Genomic DNA, 5,000 nt, shown 5'->3' with positions numbered 1-5,000 from the left:
GTGAGGCCGTTAGGGTGAGGCCGTTGCTTCGAGCGGGAAGATGGGCAGCCCCGCCCCCCCCCCCCCCCCCCCCCCCGTTGGGTGGAAGGAAACCTCTGCTGCGGGCCCGGCAACCATCCCGAACGGACCCGCTGGGTCCAAATGTCTGCCGAGGGCGGTCCTGCTGCGGTCGCGGGTTCGTTGGAAACCTCTCCTGCTGCTGGCATGGCCACCCTCCCCCCCCCCCGCCCGACTGACGACCCTGCGGGCCCGGCGACCCGGTGTCCCGTTGCCGCGCGGGGAGTGATCCTCGGGGCCGTGCCGGGCGGGCCCAGCGACACGAAGAGAGTGGGGGGGGGGGTCGGAGGGAGTGGCACTGGGGAGAGAGGGGTGGGGGAGAGAGTGCCCCCCCCCCCCCCATTAGGGGCGAGTTTATGCAGTCATCAGAGTTTATACCTAACCTCATGATGCTTTATTAGCCGGATAGGCTGTCTGACCTCGCCCCCAGTCCCTACTCCTTCCACTGGATTCTTCTTATACCCTCTTTTTCTTCGTGCCCCCCCCCCACGCAGGGAGGGTTCCAAGAGGGAGGAGGGAGGGAGGGAGTCCCGGGGCCGTGAGAGAGAGAGAGCCTCATTAGCTGCTAGGTTCACCTCATTAGCTGCTAGCTAACGCGTCAGACCTTTTACATTCTTTAGAGGATTGAAACCTCAGGGCCTTTAACCCCCGTTCACCGTTTACACTCAACGATCCTTCCGAACAAAACCCTTACACATCTGTCCGTCCAACTGACCCCCGAGATACCTAACACGCAGATTAACACGTCAGCGGTGATCGGCGTGTCATAGAGGAGTCACAAAGACGGGCAAAATAGAGTGGTTGAATAAAAAATACTCACTCAATTGGCCGTGATTTAACGTAGCACACAATGATGCAAAGCCCATGCAAAGTCCAGTGGCCCAAGCAAACAAATAAGATAGATCTGGCTCGGCGTTCCTCATCTCCACATCGTCACCCAGCACGCCGACGCCCAATAACAATTCCCCCGCAAATTGTGCACCTCGAGCGGCAGTACTTTAAACGGCGCCGTCTTCGGCGTGGACGGCATGAACCAAGTCGGCAAGCATCGTCACCCAGCACACAGACGTCCACTAACAATTCCTCCCCCCTGCAAATTGCGCGCGCGAACGGCAGTACTTTCAAGTATGCCGCCTTCGGCGGGGACATCGTGAACCAAATCGGCAGGCAGGCGTCGTCAGCCGGTCGGACCGACCCCCCAGTTGCATTGCCCCAACGGCCATTGTGCACTTCGAACAGAACAGTGCTTTTAAAATATTCCGCCTGCCGCGTGTACATCATGAAACAAATGGAAAGGACGAACCGGGCGTGCAACCGATGCACGGAGAGTGACAGGTCGTCAAGCAAGTCCGTGGCAATCCGTCGGCCGACTCGGCCGCGGCAGCAGAGGCGTTTTGGGCCCGGGCGCGCCGAACTTTGCGCGCCCTCGGTATGCGTAACACTAGCACATGCCTTCAAAACTCACTACAAAATAACCCCAAAGTATGCCGCCTTCCCCGTGGGCCTTGTTACCAATATCTTGCCCTGCTTCCTGATGCCCTTATGGGGTCGGCTCTGTTCTTGCAGAACCCTCAGGTGGTGCAGAGTCTGGGCCATTTTATCAATATCTTGCCCTGATTCCTGATGCCCTTATGGGGTCGGCTCTGTTCTTGCAGAACCCTGAGGTGGTGCAGAGTCTGCGCCTTGTTATCAATATCTTGCCCTGCTTCCTGAAACCCTTATGGGGTTGGTTCTGTTACAAAACCCTCAGGTGGTGCAGAGTCTGGGCCACTTTATAAATAACTCTGCCTGCATTAGGGTCAGGGTTAGGGTTAGGGTTAGGGTTAGGGTTAGGGTTAGGGTTAGGGTTAGGGTTAGGGTTAGGGTTAGGGTTAGGGTTAGGGTTAGGGTTAGGGTTAGGGTTAGGGTTAGGGTTAGGGGTAGGGGTAGGGGTAGGGGTAGCGGTAGGGGTAGGGGTAGGGGTAGGGGTAGTTTGAACTACTGCCGCTCCAGGCGCGCACTGTGCGTGGGTAATTTTCAGTGGGCGTCGGTGTGCTGGGTGACGATGCCGCCCAGACTCTGCACCACCTGAGGGATCTGCAAGAAACAGAGCCGAACCCGCAAGGGTATCGGGAAGCAGGGCAAGATATTGATAACAAGGCCCAGACTCTGCACCACCCGAGGGTTCTGCAAGAACAGAGCCGACCCCATAAGGGTATCAGGAAGCAGGGTGAGATAGTGACACCATTTGTAAAACCGGCAAATCCCACCCAGGAAACATTGCAAAAATTGGCCTCTAATGCTGGAACGTGGGTAAAGCCAAACAAACACGACACGTTTTAAAAGAACGTTACTAAAACAGCCTGGGATATGCCCATGACAAAGGATAGGCCGAACCTCACCAGAAAAAAAGAGAGGGAGACCACGGCAGAGCTGAGGGATAAACATGAGATGGTGATAAAACCAGCAGACGAGGGGAGCAGTAGGGTTACAAATTAATGTCAATATGGGGCCTGCTCCCACTGGGTAATAGACAAAAACATAGAACAGGGTGACAGGAGAGACTGGATAGCACAGAGGATAACCCGTGAGCGAAATAATGGGGTGTATGCAGTTCAATGTAAGGAGTGTACCTTACGGTACATAGGGGAAAACAGGTAAAACAGCCTCAGCGGTGATCGACGTGTCAAAGAGGAGTCACAAAGACGGGCAAAATAAAGTGGTTGATTATAGACAATAGACAATAGACAATAGGTGCAGGAGTCGGCCATTCAGCCCTTCGAGCCAGCACCGCCATTCAATGCGATCATGGCTGATCACTCTCAATCAGTACCCCCGTTCCTGCCTTCTCCCCATACCCCCTCACTCCGTTATCCTTAAGAGCTCTATCCAGCTCTCTCTTGAAAGCATCCAACGAACTGGCCTCCACTGCCTTCTGAGCAGAGAATTCCACACCTTCACCACTCTCTGACTGAAAAGGTTCTTCCTCATCTCCGTTCTAAATGGCCTACCCCTTATTCTTAAACGGTGGGCCCCTTGTTCTGGACTCCCCCAACATTGGGAACATGTTTCCTGCCTCTAATGTGTCCAATCCCTAATTATCGTATATGTTTCAATAAGATCCCCCCTCATTCTTCTAAATACCAGTGTATACAAGCCCAATCGCTCCAGCCTTTCAACATACGACCGTCCCGCCATTCCGGGAATTAACCTAGTGAACCTACGCTGCACGCCCTCCATAGCAAGAATATCCTTCCTCAAATTTGGAGACCAAAACTGCACACAGTACTCCAGGTGCGGTCTCACCAGGGCCCGCTACAACTGTAGAAGGACCTCTTTGCTCCTATACTCAACTCCTCTGGTTACGAAGGCCAACATTCCATTGGCTTTCTTCACTGCCTGCTGTACCTGCATGCTTCCTTTCATTGACTGATGCACTAGGACATCCAGATCTCGTTGAACTCCCCCTCCTCCTAACTTGACACCATTCAGACAATAATCTGCCTTTCTACTCTTACTTCCAAAGTGAATAACCTCGCACTTATCTACATTAAACTGCATCTGCCATGTATCCGCCCACTCACACAACCTGTCCAAGTCATCCTGCAGCCTTATTGCATCTTCCTCACAATTCACACTACCCTCCAGCTTAGTATCATCTGCAAATTTGCTAATGGTACTTTTAATCCCTCCGTCTAAGTCATTAATGCATATCGTAAATAGCTGGGGTCCCAGCACCGAACCTTGCGGTACCCCACTGGTCACTGCCTGCCATTCCGAGAGGGACCCATTTATACCCACTCTTTGCTTTCCGTCTGTCAACCAATTTTCTATCCATGTCAGTACCCTACCCCCAATACCACGTGCCCTAATTTTGCCCACTAATCTCCTATGTGGGAGCTTGTCGAAGGCTTTCTGAAAGTCGAGGTACACCACGTCCACTGACTCTCCCCTGTCAATTTCCTAGTTACATCCTCAAAACATTCCAGTAGATTTGTCAAGCATGATTTCCCCTTCGTAAATCCATGCTGACTCGCAATGATCCTGTTACTGCTATCCAAATGCTCAGCAATTTCGTCTTTTCTAATTGACTCCAGCATCTTCCCCACCACTGATGTCAGACTAACTGGTCTATAATTACCCGTTTTCTCTCTCCCTCCCTTCTTAAAAAGTGGGATAACATTTGCTATCCTCCAATCCACAGGAACTGATCCTGAATCTATATAGAACATTGAAAAATGATCTCCAATGCTTCCACTATTTCTAGAGCCACCTCCTTAGGTACCCTGGGATGCAGACCATCAGGCCTGGGGATTTATCAGCCTTCAGTCCCATCAGTCTACCCAAAACCATTTCCTGCCTAATGTGGATTTCCTTCAGTTCCTCCATCACCCTAGGTTCTCCGGCCCCTAGAACATTTGGGAGATTGTGTGTATCTTCCTCAGTGAAGACAGACCCAAAGTAACGGTTTAACTCGTCTGCCATTTCTTTGTTCCCCATAATAAATTCCCCCGTTTCTGTCTTCAAGGGACCCACATTTGCCTTGACTATTTTTTTTCCTCTTCACGTACCTAAAAAAACTTTTGCTATCCTCCTTTATATTATTGGCTAGTTTACCCTCGCACCTCATCCTTTTCTCCCCGCATTGCCTCTTTAGTTAACTTTTGTTGCTCTTTAAAAGAGTCCCAATCCTCTGTCTCCCACTCTTCTTTGCTATGTTATACCTCCTCTCCTTAATTTTTATGCTGTCCCTGACTTCCCTTGTCAGCCACAGGTGTCTCTTACTCCCCTTAGAGTCTTTCCACCTCTTTGGAATAAATTGATCTGCAACCTCTGCATTATTCCCTGGAATACCTGCCATTGCTGTTCTACCGTCTTCCCTGCTAGGGCCTCCTTCCAGTCAATTTTGGCCAGCTCCCGCCTCATGCCTCTGTAATCCCCTTTGCTATACTGTAATACAGACA

The sequence above is a fragment of the Rhinoraja longicauda genome, unplaced genomic scaffold (genome assembly GCF_053455715.1).
Source record: "Rhinoraja longicauda isolate Sanriku21f unplaced genomic scaffold, sRhiLon1.1 Scf000173, whole genome shotgun sequence".
Taxonomy (NCBI): domain Eukaryota; kingdom Metazoa; phylum Chordata; class Chondrichthyes; order Rajiformes; family Arhynchobatidae; genus Rhinoraja; species Rhinoraja longicauda.
This window is presented reverse-complemented; position numbering follows the sequence as displayed.